At 53.2% G+C, this 18,920-nt stretch overlaps 2 non-coding genes across 2 annotated transcripts; both read left to right on the forward strand.

Annotated features, from left to right (window-relative positions):
* Window positions 1-4,834: 4,834 nt before the first annotated feature.
* On the forward strand, window positions 4,835-6,650 carry LOC115312382. The gene has a single exon (XR_003917186.2). It is a non-coding gene; the product is annotated as a small subunit ribosomal RNA (ribosomal RNA).
* A 435-nt stretch (window positions 6,651-7,085) lies between these two features.
* Window positions 7,086-7,238, forward strand: LOC120848958. The gene has a single exon (XR_005717814.2). It is a non-coding gene; the product is annotated as a 5.8S ribosomal RNA (ribosomal RNA).
* The last annotated feature ends 11,682 nt before the right edge of the window (window positions 7,239-18,920 follow it).

Consider the following 18,920-nt stretch of genomic DNA (forward strand, 5'->3'; position numbering starts at 1 on the left):
GACATTCGTATACGTGGACGCAGGGGACTACCGCCGGGATGCCAAGGTAGCTGTGGCATTGGACCACGCATACGACGAGATATCCAGCTGCTCCATCAAGAACGCCAGCATGGAAGGGGCGGAAGAACACGCCATCGCCCTCGCCATGATCCACGGCTACAGGACAAAGAAATCCTACACGATCCTAACCGACTCACAAAATGCCTGCAGGAACTACCTGTGGGGTTTTATCAATAAGACATCAGCAGCAGCCCTAGAACGCGCCTGGAAGGAAGGCGTGATCCACAAAATCATTTGGATCCCAGGGCATGAGGGATTGACCGGTAACCTGATCGCAGACGCCGTCGCTCGAGCATACACCAACCGAGCGGCGGAAGAAGCGAGCGGGCCAACGGAACCAGTACCTCAAACCTACAGCAGCGTACTCAACTACTACAAAGCGGGGAGAATGAGTCTCCCACCCCCGCACCCCAAGCTCAGCAGAAACAAGGCCGTCAGGTGGCGACAGCTGCAGACGGGAACCTTCCCCAGCTTGCTACGCTTCCACCACATAAGCCCGGAAACATACTCGGACAGGTGTCCCTGGTGCCAAGCCAGGGCGACCCTCCACCACTCCACGTGGGAATGCACCCGAAACCCCACACTTCCTACGGTACAAGACAACAGTCGGCAGCAGTGGGAGGCCAAGCTAGCGTGCAGCGACCTGGAAAATCAGGAATTCCTGATTGAAAGGGCCTGCAAGGCGGCGGAAGCCAACGGCAACCTGGACTAGAGAAAACCGACCACTAGCTTTTTTTTTTTTTTTTTCTTTTTTTTAACCCAATAAACGTTTTCTGATCTGATCTGATCCAAGTCCATAGAGCCTTTTTTTTTCAGCTATCCCTGCCGTACACCCTTGTACTTCTATTCATCGTCAGACTAATAGACAGTTATATTTTCTTCCGTACAGTTCCAAGTTGGCGGGTCAGTTTCGGTTCGGAAGAAACTAACTCCTCGGTTCCGGTTTTTCGTTCGCTTCGGTTTTCGGTTCGACACTCTGGTCTTCACCGTGCATGGCACCCCCCCCCCCCCCTTCCTTCCTTCCTTCCTTCCCTCCCTCCCTCCCTCCCTCCCTCCCTCTCTCCCCTCTTCTCCTCCCTGCAAGAAAACAAACTGTCGTTTCGAAATGTTTTCTTACTTTAACTGTGAAGGTTTTCAAGTGCATTTCCTTTCCTCCTTTATTGAGCGCACAATTCTAGAGTGGAACTTCCCTTCTGACATTGCAATAAAGTTTCCTGCACAAGGAAGAAAAACCTGCCATTTGACCTCCCTTGTGTGTGCAAAGTGTCAATGTTCCTATATTATGCTTGAACATGGTCTTTTTGTCTTCCTATTTGTCGCAGAAATCATGTATGTGTATGTATGTATGTATATATATATATATATATATATATATATATATATATATATATATATATATATATATATATATATATATATATACCAATATCGCACTTTATGGATTAATCTTGCACGACCTGTGAAAACCACGTATCTCTGGCTTTCCTCACGTTCGATTTTCGAGCAATTTCTGAAGCTAGCTTGGGGAGATTGATTTCGCTCGCACACAATTCGAGGCGCGAGGACGGGCATGTACGAACGCCTACGTAGTCGGGACGGTAAACAAAACTTACACAAATTAAAATCCTGCGCAGATAATAAAAGAAAGAGCAACAAAAAGTATGGGCGTCTTTCTTTACTAATTTCTTTTTTTTTTCTTTTTTAGGATTGTAAGCGGACGGGCTTCTTAAACGATACCAAAAAGCGAGACACAATTTGACAAACGGGTCACGTCACAAGAAAGAAAATCCCACATCCTCAAGCGTGTAAAAAATGCACGCAATATCTACAGTACTGGAATTGGAAGCGCTGCCAATCTCGCGTGCACTAGCCCAAATCGCGTTGCTCCCGCTCACGTCAAAACACACAGACCTCGTCGGAAAGGTACGCTTTCTGACGCGGTCAACCGGTAAAAACACTATATATTGTAAAATTCTGTACTTTGGACGTGATTAATTCAGACTGCTTTGCGGCTAACTAAGCGCGCGTTTCTTCCCAATGAAACGAAAGAGCGAGATTAGAAATAGAGGAAATAATTCCCGTGAAAAGAAAGAAATTCGTCTCTTATTGAGCTTGGCAGTAAAGCACGCGACATCTCCAGTATTCCGTTTGAAAGCGTTGTCCATGGCAAGTGCAGTAGTGTACAGTGTTCGGCTCTCGCCCAGTTGAAAGCGCCAGAAAGCCCGTGTCGCCTCGCGACACGGGTAACCGCTAGAAAACACGCACATTTTAAAGTCGCGTGATTTGCACTTGATTCCTCGGAAGTACTTTGTGGGAGACGAAGCGGGCGTTCCATGCCAAGGACACGGAAGAGAGAGATTAGAAATAGAGCGAACAATTCGCGTGAGAAGAATAATATTTGTCTCCTATCAAACTTGCCAGAAAAGTAGGCGAGATTTCCAGTATTCCGTTTGAAAGCGCTGCCCGTCGCAAGTGCAGTAGTGTACAGTGTTCGGCTCTCGCCCAGTTGAAAGCGCCAGAAAGCCCGTGTCGCCTCGCGACACGGGTAACCGCTAGAAAACACGCACATTTTAAAGTCGCGTGTTTTGCACTTGATTCCTCGGAAGTACTTTGTGGGAGACGAAGCGGGCGTTCCATGCCAAGGACACGGAAGAGAGAGATTAGAAATAGAGCGAACAATTCGCGTGAAAAGAATAATATTTGTCTCCTATCAAACTTGCCAGAAAAGTAAGCGAGATTTCCAGTATTCCGTTTGAAAGCGCTGCCCGTCGCAAGTGCAGTAATGTACAGTGTTCGGCTCTCGCCCAGTTGAAAGCGCCAGAAAGCCCGTGTCGCCTCGCGACACGGGTAACCGCTAGAAAACACGCACATTTTAAAGTCGCGTGTTTTGCACTTGATTCCTCGGAAGTACTTTGTGGGAGACGAAGCGGGCGTTCCATGCCAAGGACACGGAAGAGAGAGATTAGAAATAGAGCGAAAAATTCGCGTGAAAAGAATAATATTTGTCTCCTATCAAACTTGCCATAAAAGTAAGCGAGATTTCCAGTATTCCGTTTGAAAGCGCTGCCCGTCGCAAGTGCACTAGTGTACAGTGTTCGGCTCTCGCCCAGTTGAAAGCGCTAGAAAGCCCGTGTCGCAAAGCGACACGGGTAACCGCTAGAAAACACGCATCTTTTTCTTTTGTTAATCCCCTGCTTCTCACTTCGTTCCTTGAGAGGACTTTGTCGGAAACTAAGTGGCGGGGCCTTCCAAACGAAACCAATGGTAGAAACAATGAAGTGAGCAAAGAAGAGTAGTGTAAAGAAAGAAAATTGCCTATTATGAAGCCTGCCGTAAACACGCGCGATACCGCGAGCATTCGGATTAAAAGCAGTGACAATCTCACTTACTATAGCGCTCATTGTTCGGCTCTGACACAATTCAAAACGCATGAAACTCCCCGTGTAAATATTGGCTTACTTTGTAATAACAAAGTCGATAAACTTTCTGTTGACCATGTTAACATGAACTGAAAGTCGAAAAGAAGTAATCAGAGTCAAGCAGGGGTCAGCACGTTTTAAATAAAAAGCGAGAAATAATTTTTTTTAAAGGGGTAGGATGTATGTACGTATGTATGTATATATCAGGGGTGGCCAGGCTTGCTTGGCCTAAGAGCCGCAAACAAAACAACGGAAGTTCTAAGAGCCGCGGGGGGGGGGGGGGGGGGGCAAACTTAACTTTTTTTTATAGCCTAACTGTATGTATACGGGGGCACAAGAGTTACCACTGTAGGTATGGGAGTACAAGGCTGTCAAACTGCAAGCTGCAGTGTGTTTTATTCTGAAATCCTTTCTTTTTATTTTCCTGGAGAAACGCGGAAAGGGGCGAAGGGAGGGGGGGGGGGGGGGTGTCCCCTTACGAGGGATCTGCGAGCCGGACTTGGACCAGCAAAGAGCCGCATGCGGCTCGCGAGCCGCGGTTTGGCCACCCCTGGTATATATAGAGGCACACAGGAAAAAAAGAACATTTATATATATATATATATAAGGAGAGAGAGAGGGGAAAAAAATAAGAAAGAAAGAAGGACAAATAAATGATACTGAATAACGAGGAGCCACATGAGTGAGAGACAGTAAGTCAGTAAGTCAGTCAGTCAGTCACCGAAACTGATAACCACAAACTATGTACAGAATGCTCTTGAAGGATCTTCTTTATACTTATCGGTGCTATTATGTGGAGGTGGGGTCTGTCGAGCGTTCGATTGGTGCGAGCGGCGTCTGACGACGTGGCCGACGCATTTCGTCGCCGTCTCGGCCGCTGCCTCCGCCGCATGGTCGTTACAGCAAGGTACCTGCGATCTCTGGCGTCTGCCGTTGGGGTCGGTTCTCGGGTGCACCTGTGTCTTGAAAACGAATGCGAGAGGAGGGTGTTTCGGAGCGTCCGCGCTAACCGAACGGTGTGAAATGACGAGTGCGTTCTGAACGAAGGCCGGGGTGCGTCCTCGCGTCCTCACGGGACCTGAAAGCTTGGCAACGCTGCGAAGGCGTCGTCAATGATTTTTTTGGCGTACGAATTTCTGTTGCTACGACGAGAAAGAAATTTATGCGCTTCTTGCCGCGTCGGTACCGACCTCGGTCGGGGATATTCCGGCTGCGCGCTCGAACGTGCTTCATTTCTTCTTGGATTTGGAAGTAATTCCTAAGCGTTGTGTGTGTTTGCGGTTCGTAAGGGGCGCCTGACGGTGGCCCCGCGTCCGCGCGTTGGTAGGGTTTTGGGCGACCCACCACGAAAAGATTACCTGGTTGATCCTGCCAGTAGTCATATGCTTGTCTCAAAGATTAAGCCATGCATGTCTAAGTACATGCCGAAACAAGGCGAAACCGCGAATGGCTCATTAAATCAGTTATGGTTCCTTAGATCGTTTCTTCCTACTTGGATAACTGTGGCAATTCTAGAGCTAATACATGCAGTGAGCCCGAAGCCCCTCGGGGCGACGGGTGCTTTTATTAGACCAAGATCAATCGGGCTTCGGTCCGTTTTGTGTGGTGACTCTGGATAACTTTGTGCTGATCGCACGGCCACGAGCCGGCGACGTTTCTTTCAAGTGTCTGCCTTATCAACTGTCGATGGTAGGTTATGCGCCTACCATGGTTGTTACGGGTAACGGAGAATCAGGGTTCGATTCCGGAGAGGGAGCCTGAGAAACGGCTACCACATCCAAGGAAGGCAGCAGGCGCGCAAATTACCCACTCCCGGCACGGGGAGGTAGTGACGAAAAATAACAATACGGGACTCTTTTGAGGCCCCGTAATTGAAATGAGTACACTCTAAATCTTTTAACGAGGATCCATTGGAGGGCAAGTCTGGTGCCAGCAGCCGCGGTAATTCCAGCTCCAATAGCGTATACTAAAGTTGCTGCGGTTAAAAAGCTCGTAGTTGGATCTCAGTTACAGGCGGGAAGTGCGTGGACACCACGTTACGGCCCGTGCTGAACATCATGCCTGTCGTGGCTTGGTTCCCTTCATCAGGTGCCTTGCTTTGGCCGGCGCGTTTACTTTGAAAAAATTAGAGTGCTCAACGCAGGCGATTCGCCTGAATAACAGTGCATGGAATAATAGAACAAGATCCTGTTTCTGTTCTGTTGGTTTTTGGAATACAGGATAATGATTAAGAGGGACAGACGGGGGCATTCGTATTGCGGCGCTAGAGGTGAAATTCTTGGACCGTCGCAAGACGAACTACTGCGAAAGCATTTGCCAAGAATGTTTTCATTGATCAAGAACGAAAGTTAGAGGTTCGAAGGCGATCAGATACCGCCCTAGTTCTAACCATAAACGATGCCAACCAGCGATCCGCCTGAGTTACTCAAATGACTCGGCGGGCAGCTTCCGGGAAACCAAAGTATTTGGGTTCCGGGGGAAGTAAGGTTGCAAAGCTGAAACTTAAAGGAATTGACGGAAGGGCACCACCAGGAGTGGAGCCTGCGGCTTAATTTGACTCAACACGGGAAAACTTACCCGGCCCGGACACTGGGAGGATTGACAGATTGAGAGCTCTTTCTTGATTCGGTGGATGGTGGTGCATGGCCGTTCTTAGTTGGTGGAGCGATTTGTCTGGTTAATTCCGATAACGAACGAGACTCTAGCCTATTAAATAGGTGCGTGGTTCTCTGCACCTTGCACCCTTCTTAGAGGGACAAGCGGCTCCTAGCCACACGAAACAGAGCAATAACAGGTCTGTGATGCCCTTAGATGTCCGGGGCCGCACGCGCGCTACACTGAAGGAAGCAGCGTGTTTTTATCCCTGTCTGTAAAGACTGGGTAACCCGTGGAACCTTCTTCGTGATTGGGATAGGGGCTTGCAATTGTTCCCCTTGAACGAGGAATTCCCAGTAAGCGCGAGTCATAAGCTCGCGTTGATTACGTCCCTGCCCTTTGTACACACCGCCCGTCGCTACTACCGATTGAATGATTTAGTGAGGTCTTCGGACCGATACCCGGAGCGGCCTTTCGGTTGCGCCGGTGTGTTGGAAAGATGACCAAACTTGATCATTTAGAGGAAGTAAAAGTCGTAACAAGGTTTCCGTAGGTGAACCTGCGGAAGGATCATTACTGGATGTTATTTGGCATCGTTTTGTCTTCTTCCTCTTGTACGGGGAATGGACTCGATGTGCGAATTTATCTGGCGCCGATCCCGACCAAGCTTGGATGCCGTCGGGACGGCACAAAAAAAAAAAAAAAACTGTGGTTCGGATGTGCCTTTTTCTTTGGGTGGCCTCCGTTCCTTTCGATGATGCGCCCAGCGGGAGCCCTCTGCTGCCTCGATTGAGAGGAGATTTCAAGTGCACCGGGACAATCCGCGGGTTACAAAAGGCGCATCGCCCCCTTTTTCGTCTCTTCTCGAGGATCGCCCTTTTGTTTTGATTAACGAAGAGGCGTTTGAGAAGAGGCCTTTTTTTGCGCTTTCAAGATGGCATGGGATGTGCCGGGCGCGAAAAAAAACAACAACTTGTGTTTTGTCGTACTGATTGAAAAAAACATTGACACGACTCTAAGCGGTGGATCACTCGGTTCTCGGGTCGATGAAGAACCCAGCCAGCTGGGAGACTTGGTGTGAATTGCAGGACACACTGAGCACTTACTCTTTGAACGCACATTGTGGCCTCGGGCCTTCCCGTGGATTCGTCTGTGTGAGGGTCGGATCATATATCAAGAGAGGAGAATTTGTTTTCTACCTCGTTTTGACTGTGTCGGATCGTGGGCAGCACGCAGTTTTATGCTTTCTTGCGTTGCGTTTTCTTTGAGCAAATGCACGAGTGGTGCGATTGCACGCGTGCGCTTAACCAGTCCTCCTCCTCCTACGAGTTTTTATCGAACACTGCATGGGAAAACGAAACTCGATGGATACCGTTTGTGGAAAATCCCGTACCAAAAAAATCTTTCGCACGTTGAACGGCGCTGTGACGTCGGTGCGTTATAAACGGAGATTTGAAACGGTTTCTTTTCGATCGATTCTGTTTTCTTTGGCGTGGATGTTGTTCGAGTGGAAAAACCGTGGGACGGAGTTGGCGTTGGCGCGTTGAAACGCGGCGTCGGCAAATGTAAATCTCGTGGCGTTGATTTGCACAAAAAAAAAAGAAAAACGCTTCTGGGAGGAAAGTTTTTTGCGTCGTAGCCTTCCGTCAGTCTAAGACCTTCGCGTCCCCGATGAATACTGGAGCCATCCAGTAGGGGAATGCCGTTGGATTGCGCGCTTTCTTTTTTGTCGAATCGAAAGCGATGCAAAGCGTGTGTACAACAACTGTTAGTTCGCCATCCTTTTGTGTTTTTGACATGTGGTAAGGAGGCGAAGTTTTTCTTGGAAAGCGCACAAAATGAATTGTCGACCTCACATCAGGCGAGACAACCCGCTGAATTTAAGCATATCACTAAGCGGAGGAAAAGAAACCAACAGGGATTCCCTTAGTAGCGGCGAGCGAAACGGGACCTAGCCCAGCACCGAATCCCTCGTCCTTGCCGGCGATCGGGAAATGTGGTGTATGGGAGGTAACGTTCCCGAGAGTTTTGCGGTGGTGCAAGTCCCCCTGACAGGGGCTTGACCCAGAGTGGGTGCCAGGCCCGTCTCCGCCACTGCTCTCTCGGGATGGAACCTCCCGTGAGTCGGGTTGCTTGAGAGTGCAGCCCTAATTGGGTGGTAAACTCCATCTAAGGCTAAATACGTCCGAGAGACCGATAGTTCACAAGTACCGTGAGGGAAAGTTGAAAAAAACTTTGAAGAGAGAGTTCAAGAGTGTCGCGGAGTTGAGTGACACGCAGACGCATCGGATTCCAGTCGGCAAGTGAAGTGCTTTATTCGAGCCGCCGATTATATAGACTCGAACGGAGGAGCGACAGAGTGAGGGGGCGCCACTTCCGACCTCTACATCTCCCCTTCAGGGAAAAAGACACAAACTCGTTGTCTTTATAAATTAAGTCTCTCGGGCGTCTTGATGCGTCGCCCGAAGCGGGAAACTCTGCCCTGTTGCTGAGGGAACACTGGTGACTGCGGAGGGGGCACCGACGCTGTGCCCAGCACTGGGGATTCCGCCAGAGACCGCGGAGACCCAGTGGAGCGTTGTAGGGGTTGCAGAGGCGGCGAAGGTAGAATCGATGCAGCTGGAGTGTCGGAGACCGGCGAACTAGCAGACTCCACTGCAGGCTGAGATGGTGTAAATTGAACCAGATGACGACGGTTCCGCTCAAGTATGCCTGTGGGCGTCTGCACAACGTACGAGCGAGGTCGTCTTGCTGGCCCCAAGACACGCGCAGCTCCAGGTACATCTGCAAGCCAAACATCTTCGCCCGGAGACAGCGGACGAAGTGGACGAGCGGCGTGGCGCCTGTTGTAGTCCTGTGCCTGTCGGCGTCGTGCACACGAGTCTCGCTGGTGGAAGAGAGTCCTTGGAGGCGTTCGAGGGATCAGGGCGTCCTCAAGCTTCGGCACCATGGTCTGCAGTCTTCTCCCCATCAAGAGTTGCGCTGGGCTCCATCCACTTACTCCCGGGGTGTCGCGATAGACGAGCAGGGCCAGGTAGGGATCCTTCGTCTTGGCCAGCAGGTCCTTCACTGTCCGCACCATGCGTTCAGCCTCTCCGTTGGCCTGCGGGTACCGGGGGCTGCTGGTTACGTGATGGAAGCCGTAACAAGCAGCGAAGGAGGCGAAGTCCCTTGAGGAGAACTGTGGCCCATTGTCGGAGACGACCACTGTGGGAATGCCAAAGCGGGCAAAAATGCTCTTCATTGCTGCAATAACAGCCGAGGAAGATGTCGATGATAGGGTAATCACCTCCGGGTAGCGCGAATAGTAATCTACCGTGAGGAGGTAGTGACGTCCACCTACTTCAAATAAATCAGCCCCCACCCGAAACCAGGGCCTGCTCGGAGTCTGGGAACCCATGAGTGGCTCGTGGCGCTGTACCCGTGTCTGAGCGCAGGTCTCACAGCCGGCCACCAGCTGTTCCAGTTCAGAGTTCAGTGTCGGCCACCACACGGACTCGCGCGCCCGTGCCTTGCAACGGCCAATCCCCTGGTGGCCCTCGTGCAGTCTGGTCAGCATGTCACGTCGGAGCACCGCAGGAACCAGGATCCGGTTGTTGTAGAGCAGCAGCCACTCACAGACTGTGATGTTGCTCCTCGTGCTCCAGAAGCAACGGAGATGGGCAGGAACTTGCGACGCTCGCCGCGGCCACCCACGTTCGCAGAGACGAGCCAGATCCATGCAGGTTCCGTCTTCCTCCTGGTGTTTGCGCAGTTGCTCAAGACCCGGAGCAGTAAGGTCTTGCCACCCCTTCACGATGTTGTTTACGAATCGCTCTACATCGAGGGAGTCGACTTCCAGACTGGCAACCTGCGTAGTAGCTGGAGCCCGGGAGAGGGTATCGGCGGTGGCGATAAGCTTCCCAGGGACGTAGAGCACCCGGAACTGGAAGCGAAGGAGCCTCATCCGCAGCCGTTGAATTCTTGGAGGGACGAGGTCTAACTCGGCGTTGCCCAGAAGTGTGACGAGAGGCCTGTGATCAGTCTGGACGTCGAACTGGATACCCCGCACGAACTGTTCGAATCGTTCAACTGCCCATGCCACGGCGAGTGCCTCCTTTTCGGTTTGGCTGTATCTGGACTCCGTCGGAGTTAGTGAACGACTTGCAAATGCCACTGCACGATGCTCTCCGGAAGGTTGCTGCTGCAGGAGAACTGCTCCGAGGCCGTAGGAGCTGGCGTCGGCGGACTTAGTCGTGGGGTAGGTAGGGTCGTACCGGGCCATGCAGGCGGTTGAGCTGAGCAGCCCTTTCAGTTTCTGGAACGCTTGCTGCTGTGCAGGACCCCAAACCCATGTACTGGACTTCTGAAGAAGAGCCCGGAGGGGTGCTGTCGTGTCCGACAAGTGGGGAAGAAAACGTCCCAAGTGATTGGCCATCCCCAGCAGTCGTCGCACTCCACTGACGTCTGAGGGAGCCTCGAGATCTGCGAGCGCTTTGATCTTCTCCGGATCAGGACTGATGCCTCTGTCACTGACCATGACTCCCAGGAACTTAACTTCACGCGCCGAAAAGACGCACTTGGAGCGGTTGAGCTTGACCCCGGCTGCCTGGAGACGCTGCAAGACGTTGTTCAGGCGACGGTCGTGCTCAGCCTGAGTGCTGCCGAAGACCAATATGTCGTCGATCATGTTTACCACACCCTCGAGGCCTTCCAGGACACGGCTCATCTGTCGCTGGAAGTATTCCGGCGCCGAGCAGATGCCGAAGGGGAGGCGTCGGAAGCAGAACCGCCCGAAAGGGGTGATGAACGTAGTCAGTTCTTGGCAGCTTTCTGCAAGCTTCACCTGATGAAAGCTCGCCGTTGCGTCGAGTTTGGAGAAGACCTGGGCTTGTCCAAGTTGTCCCAGGGTGTGCTCGACGGAGGGGAGGATGTGTCGCTCTCGTAGGACGACCTGGTTGAGGCGGGTCAGGTCGACGCAAATTCGGTAGTCGCCAGACTGCTTCGGAACGACGACGATGCCGGAGCACCACTCTGTGGGGCCGTCAACGCGGCGAATGACCCCGTCGGCTTCAAGCTTCGCAAGTTCGCGCCGGACAGCGTCATGGAGTGGAAGGGGAACCCTTCTCGGCGTGCTCAACGAAAAGGGTCGTGTCCCGGGTTGGAGACGGATGACGTACTCCTCTCGCAGTTCGCCCAACCCGTCGAAGATGTCTCGGGAAAGAGGCGTGCGCTGCTGTGGCCCTTCAGAGCTTGTGACAGCATCTGCGAACCGGACGACGCCCAGGGCCTGGATTGCGGGGAACCCAAGTAATGGCGTGGTCGATGCTGGCAGCACGTAGATACGCTGGACCGTGGTCGTTCCCTTCCACGTGAGAGTGGCGTCGAAAGTGCCCAAAACGGTCAACACGTGGTTTCCTGGTCCCGTGAGCTGGCCTTCTGCCGGTTGAAGTTGTGGAGGGAGGCCTGGAAAAGTCTCGGGTACGGCTGTGACTTCGGCGCCGGTGTCGATCTTGAAGTTCACGGAGTGACCGTCGACAGAGACTTGCGTGAACTTGGCTAAGGGGCGCGGCGCCACCGCGTGCAGCTGAAGAGAGCCAAGTCGGTCCCGCTGTTCGCAAACGGCTGCGTAATGACCTTTCCGCTTGCAGCGGCTGCATATGGCGTCCCGTGCCGGGCAGTTCGCACGGGGGTGAGCGGTGCGGCCGCAGTAACGGCAGGGGCTGTCGCCGTCGTGCTTGTCGCGGGCCGCGTGCTTGCCAGTGCGAGTGTTCTTGCGCTGTAGGTTTTTCCCGGAGCGCTGTCGACCCTCGGAGTCGTGCTTGCGTGTCTCGGCGAGCACGTGGCCGGGAACAGACTTTGCGAAGAGCGTGTCACGTGCACGTCCGGCGTCCTCGTGGACACGAGCCTGGAGGCGGGCTTCGTCCAGCGATAGCTTGGGACTTCGGCAGAGTTTGTCGACGAGCGCCTTGTCGCGAAGCCCCACGACGAAGCGGTCCCTTACGAGTCGGTCTTCAACTGCGGTCGACGCATAACCACATTTCTTGACGAGCGACCGGAGCCCCGTGAAAAATGCGTCCACGCTTTCGCCGGGTTCTTGGATGCGACGATGAAACACGACGCTTGCGTATACCTCGTTGGTAGGATGCACGAAGTGGCGTGTGAAGGCTTCTTTGACGGCGTCGAAGGACAGTAGCGCTTCCGAAGACAGGCCGAATGTCTCAAGTACGCGCCGAGCCTCGTGGGAGCCCATGAGGTAGAGAAGAGTCCGTACCTGGACCTCGTCGGCGGCGTGGTGTAGTCCCGAAGCGAAGCGGAAGTCTTCGAAGACTGTAATCCACTGTTCCCAAGTGCTGGGGTTCGCGAAGTCGAACGGAGGCGGCGACGGGAGGGACGTGTGGGGACTGTCGAGCGGCTGTCCGCTAAGCCTTGTCTCCTGCTGCGTAGCTGGCGTAGCCATGCCGGCGGTGTCGAGCGAGCGAGCCGAGGCGAGGCGAGGCGAGGCGAGGCGAGCGAGCGGGCGGGCGAGCGAGCGTTACGCCGCTGCTGTCGTGACCGCTTCTGACACCATGTCGCGGAGTTGAGTGACACGCAGACGCATCGGATTCCAGTCGGCAAGTGAAGTGCTTTATTCGAGCCGCCGATTATATAGACTCGAACGGAGGAGCGACAGAGTGAGGGGGCACCACTTGCGACCTCAACAAAGAGTACGTGAAACCGCTTAGAGTAAAACAGGTGGGCCCTCGAAGCTCGAGGGCGGTGGGATTCAGTTTCGCTGTGACGTGGAGCGGTGTCAGCGTCTTGGTTTACGGGCTCTCCTTGTCGGGGGGGCCCGTTCCGGCTGCCCGCGCGGTGCCGCGCACTCCGGAACGCATTTTCCACCGTCGGTAGGACGCCGCGACGGGCACGGGTAACCCTTTCAAGAACGACTTTGAGTCCGGCCGCTGGAGGTGACCGGCGACGGCACTTGTTTGGCTGTCGTGGGAGTTATACCTGGCCGGTAATCGAGTACGTCACCCTGCCCAGGCCTCATGGGCTACTCCCTTCGGGGAGGCCCGAAACGATGCCCTCCGGAATGCGGAGCGGGAAACCCGGCTGGGTCAACGGGTCGCCTGCCTTACGCCAGGTATTCGCCTGACGTTCGGTGTTTGGGGCTCGGAACCGGCGAGGCGGGTTCTTTCCGCGGAGGGTCGTCATGGTTGGCGGCGAGTAGGTCGGTAACCCACCCGACCCGTCTTGAAACACGGACCAAGGAGTCTAACATGTGCGCGAGTCAATGGGTCCCTCAAAACCCAGAGGCGCAATGAAACGTGAAGGCGCGGCCTCGCGCCGTGCCGAGTTGCGATCCCGGGCCGCCCAGGGGTCCGATGAAGGGAGCAGCAACGGCCCGCCCCACACGCTCACGTCGTGGGGGCGGCGCTAGAGCGCACACGTTGGCACCCGAAAGATGGTGAACTATGCCCGGGCAGGACGAGGCCAGAGGAAACTCTGGTGGAGGTCCGAAGCGCTTCTGACGTGCAAATCGATCGTCCGACCCAGGTATAGGGGCGAAAGACTAATGGAACCATCTAGTAGCTGGTTCCCTCCGAAGTTTCCCTCAGGATAGCTGGCGCTTGTTGCCGAGACCAGTCACACCTGGTAAAGCGAATGATTCGAGGCATTGGGGTCGAAACGACCTCAACCTATTCTCAAACTTTCAATGGGTGTGTCGGAGGCCTTCTGGTCTGAGGCCTCCGGAAGCGATGAGAGTGCCAAGTGGGCCACTTTTGGTAAGCAGAACTGGCGCTGTGGGATGAACCAAACGCCGGGGTAAGGCGCCCGATGCGGGACGCTCATGAGATCCCATGAAGGGTGTTGGTTGCTTAAGACAGCAGGACGGTGGCCATGGAAGTCGGAACCCGCTAAGGAGTGTGTAACAACTCACCTGCCGAAGCAACTAGCCCCGAAAATGGATGGCGCTCTAGTGTCGAGCCTATCCCCGGCCGCTGCCGGCAGATGCACGCAAACAAGGGGGTGCTAAGCTGCAGCGAGTAGGAGGGCCGCTGCGGTGAGCGTTGAAGGTGTCGGGCGTAAGCCCGCCTGGAGCCGCCGCTGGTGCAGATCTTGGTGGTAGTAGCAAATACTCAAGTGAGAACCTTGAGGACTGAAGTGGAGAAGGGTTCCATGTGAACAGCAGTTGAACATGGGTCAGTCGGTCCTAAGGGAAAGGAGAAGTTCTTTCCGAAGCGGGAGCACTTTTTTGCAGTGGAGAGAGCCCCGCAGTGACCGAAAGGGAATCGGGTTAATAATCCCGAACCCGGACACGGAGATTGGTCCTTCGGGGCCCAGTGCGGTAACGCAAACCAGCTCGGAGACGCCGATGCGAGCCCCGGGAAGAGTTTTCTTTTCTCTGTAAGGAGATCGAGTCCCTGGAATGGGTTCGCCCCGAGATAGGGATGGTGGCTCCGTAGAGCAGTGCGGTTCTTGCGCTGTCCGGTGCGCTCGCGTCGGCCCTTGAAAATCCGAGTGAGGGAGTGTGATTTTCGTGCCGGACCGTACCCACATCCGTAGCAGGTCTCCAAGGTGAACAGCCTCTAGTCGATGGACCAATGTAGGTAAGGGAAGTCGGCAAAACGGATCCGTAACCTTGGGATAAGGATTGGCTCTGAGGACTGAGCCGGTCGGGCTGGGGACCTGAAGCAGGAACGGCACTGCACCGGGACTGGGCGGGGCTCGCCGTTGACGCGGCGCGGCCAAGCCCGGACCAGCGTCGGAACCTTCCTGTGGAAAGCCTCAGCTGCGTGGCGTCTGAGGGCTTCGTGCCCAAAGTGCTATGCTTCGGCCGGCAAAAAACTGTCAACTCAGAACTGGCACGGACCGGGGGAATCCGACTGTCTAATTAAAACAAAGCATTGCGATGGCCGCTGGTCGGTGTTGACGCAATGTGATTTCTGCCCAGTGCTCTGAATGTCAACGTGAAGAGATTCATCAAAGCGCGGGTAAACGGCGGGAGTAACTATGACTCTCTTGGCAGAGGACCGAGCGGCAGCATGGCAAGTGCTTTGAACAGCATAGAATTGTATAATTTGCGCTGAACGAACTGTTTTACGCTCGGAAGCACGTTTGTTTTGATCGGCCCCGGAGGCAGTGCAATACCGCGACTAAAGCGGCTAAGGTGAGGTAAATTGATTTCTGCTAAACATTTGCTGTAATAGGCCGTTCGCGGGCGAAACTTCAGCTAATTGGTATTCTAAGTGCAGCAGCTGCCTCCCTGCTAATTTTTACAGCGCGTAGTTACCAATATTTGGCCAAATTAACTGTTTTTTGCGAAACACCACGTGTTTCAGCTTAAAATTCGCTGTAATAGGCCGTTCGCGGGCGAAACTCCAGCTAATTGGTATTCTAAGGGAAGCAGTTGCCTCCCTGCTAATTTTTCCAGCGCGTAGATACCAATATTTGGCCAAATTAACTGTTTTTTGCGAAAAAAAACCACGTGTTGAGGTTTGGTTGCCAGACTTTCGTGTCTGCGCAGCAGTTCTGGTAAGAGGGGTTGCCAGACTTTCGTGCCAAGCGCACCAAAACGGCGCTGTAGGCCGATCCCGGCGCAGTGAAGGCTTCCCCTTCAACACAGGGCATCAGGGGACGAAGCCGCAGCATGGCAGGTGCTTTTGACAGCATCCAATCTAATAATTAGCGTTGAAAAAATGTTTTACTATTGAAAGCCCATTTCTTGGCCCCGGAACCAGTGCGATACCGCAACTAAACTGGGTAAGGTGAGGTAAATTGATTTCTGCTTAAAATTCGCATTAATAGGCCGTTCGCGGGTTGAAACTCCAGCTAATTGGTATTCTGGGGGTAGTAGCTGCCTCCCTGCTAATCTTCACAGCGTATAGATGCAAATATTTGCCCAAATTAACCGTTTTTTTCGGAAAACCACGTGGTGTATTTGGGGTGCCAGATTTTTGTGTCTGCTCAGCAGTTCTGGGGAGAGGGGTTGCCAGACTTTCGGGTCGAGTGTTTTTGTTTTTGCTTGTATTGCCTGTTGTGGATTTTGGGGGTTGTGTATGATGTTTTGCAGTGCAATAGAGTGTGTATCGTTGTAAGTCTGTATGCCAGCAATAAGGTAGCAAAATGCTGTGCTATGTAAGTGTGAATTAAGTGTAACTATTGGATCGCTGAGTCAGTGATCCATCTGTAAGTTGTATGTTGGTTACCAGGGGTTGGATTAGCAAAGATACTTCTTGCAACTTGTGTTGAGTCAACATGAGTGCCCCTGACATGAACACTGTGGCGTGTCCGAAGTGTGGGAAAGTGTTTAAGACGAGGGGACTTGCGAGCCATAGGAGGAAATGTGACAATGTTAATCTGAATGAGGAGATTGTGATAGAAAAAGTTAAGGCTAGATGGACGGAGGAGGAAACATATTTTCTAGCTAAAGCAGAAGCAGAAGCGCTACTGCAGGGAGTGAAGCCGCTGGGTATTAACAATGTCCTTTTCAAGAAGTTTTGTGGGAAGGGGAGGGGCGGGAAAGGAAGAACGACAGAGTCTGTAAAGGGACAGCGCAGAAAAGCAGAGTATAAGGCACTTGTCCGTAAATTTGTGAAAGAGGGACAGAAATCTCCGAAAAATAAACAGGCAATAAAGGGGCGGCAGGCCAGAAGAGAGCAGCGGGAGTCGCCGACCCCGCAGACCGGGGGAAGCAAACCAGAAGAGAGACGGGATAACGCAGAGAGCAACACTGGTATTGCTCTGGAAACAGAACGTGTCCCGCCCCCGGGGGACCTAGATGCTGATGCCTGCTCGAGTAGCGCAACTGAAGATTCCGAGTTGTTCTTGGGAAAGACTAAGCTTGCGGAGTGGCTGGAGGAGCACTGTAACTCCGGAGGCACGGCGGAGGAAAAGAGCTTGACCCAGGTGATTAGGACGGCTCTTCGGGGAGAACCGTTTGCAGTTGATCTTGACCGAGTTTTGAGTAGGTACGAGCATCCTGCGGAGAACGGTCGTCAACCTGCCCCGGAGGAGCACTTAAGTAAAAGAAATGCTAGGAAGAAGGAATACCGCATCGTCCAAAACCTTTACAACAAGAACCGTAAAGTGTGTGCTCAACGTGTCTTGGACGGTGTGAAGGAGGATCAGGTGGCTCCAGACGAACTCGTTAACTACTGGTTTCGGGTTATGAGCGAGACACCCACGGATGAGCCCTGTCCCTCGGAGGATCTATTGGATGCACGGGACGTGACAGTACTGCCAATAACAGAGCAGGAAGTACAGGAAAACATGCCAAAGCACTCCAGTGCACCTGGCCCTGACGGACTGATGGTCAAAGAGTTTAAGGCAATCCCGAGAACTTTTGTAGTGAAGCTCTACAACTTGTTCTTGTACTGGGGTCGTGCCTCCATGAAGCTGGGGAATGCTCGAACCATCTTTATCCCTAAAGTGGAGGCAGCTTCTCAGCCAGGGGAGTATAGGCCGATCTCGATTGGCTCGGTGCTCCTGCGCACCTTTCACAAGATCCTAGACAAAAGGTTGAGACAGATTGTTCACCTACGTGACGAGCAACGGGCGTTTAAAAGCACTGATGGATGCTTTGAGAACATCATGATTCTGAGTACGCTACTTAAGACAAGTCATGCCGCGGGGCGAAGCCTTTACATGGCTAATATAGACCTGTCAAAGGCATTTGACAGCGCCACACACACCGCAATACTGAATGGACTTGCACGCCACCAAATGGTGGGGAAGTCCATGATTGACTACCTGCATTGGTTCTACACAAATTCTACTACAACCTTGCAACACAGAGGGGTGGAAAGGACAGTGCGCCCTGGGAAGGGAGTCAGACAAGGTGACCCGCTGTCTCCGCTGTTGTTTAGCGCGGTCATCGATGAGTTCATCGACAGCATCCCCCCGGGCTTTGGTGTGAGACTGGGTGAGGGGCGGTGCGCGTCGTTGGCTTTTGATGATGACCTCGTGATTCTGGCGGAGACGGCGGCTGGCCTACAATTTCTCCTCGACAAGTTCCAGGAATTTTTAAGCACTAGGGGTCTCACAGTAAACGTAAAGAAGTCTTCGACCCTAAGCCTCGTAGGAGACGGGAAAAACAAAAAGGCAAAAATCTGCCCAGTGGCTTTCAAAGTAAATGGAGAACCACTTCGAGTGATTGATTGCTCAGGTTCATGGCGCTATCTGGGGGTCGAAGTTAACACATCAGGGGAGATATGGTACAATGGGGTGAATTTCGATGACCTTATCGTAAGGCTAGAGAGGGCCCCCCTTAAACCTCAGCAGAAGATGAACATTCTAATCTTCTACCTAATACCGAGACTAATCTATGGCTTGGTTATGAGTGCCAAGTCAAAGACATACCTACACCAGATTGACCGTAGGATTAGAGCGGCTGTCCGGCTCTTTCTGCATCTGCCGAAGGACGTTCCAGTTGCCTTCCTATACGCTGCGGTGGGGGACGGCGGGTTGGGGGTCACCTGTCTCGCGACAATGATTCCTCGGATCCGCCGTTCCCGGCTACTTGGGGTTCAGGGCGCTGGTCACGGAATGTTGGAGAGTCTGGTGACCATGACGGCATGGAAAGATGAGGTGGAGAGGGCGGGGAAAGGGGTGAAATTTAAGGGTGTCACGATTGAATCTAGAACACAGGAGCGCAGCTACTGGAGAGACCAGCTGCTGCAGATGGTGGACACGAGAGGGTTGAGGGAGGCACGGACATGTGCTGCTGCGGCCTTCATCCGGAACCCACCGCACTTTCTGAATGGACGGGAGTATGTCGACCTAATCAAACTTAGGGCCCACGCGCTTCCGTCCAAGACGAGGTGCGCCAGGGGAAGGGCGAAGGACACCCGCTGCAGGGCTGGCTGTGCCTTCCCTGAGACA

Source organism: Ixodes scapularis, unplaced genomic scaffold (assembly GCF_016920785.2).
Source record: "Ixodes scapularis isolate PalLabHiFi unplaced genomic scaffold, ASM1692078v2 ptg000854l_1__unscaffolded, whole genome shotgun sequence".
NCBI classification, from domain to species: domain Eukaryota; kingdom Metazoa; phylum Arthropoda; class Arachnida; order Ixodida; family Ixodidae; genus Ixodes; species Ixodes scapularis.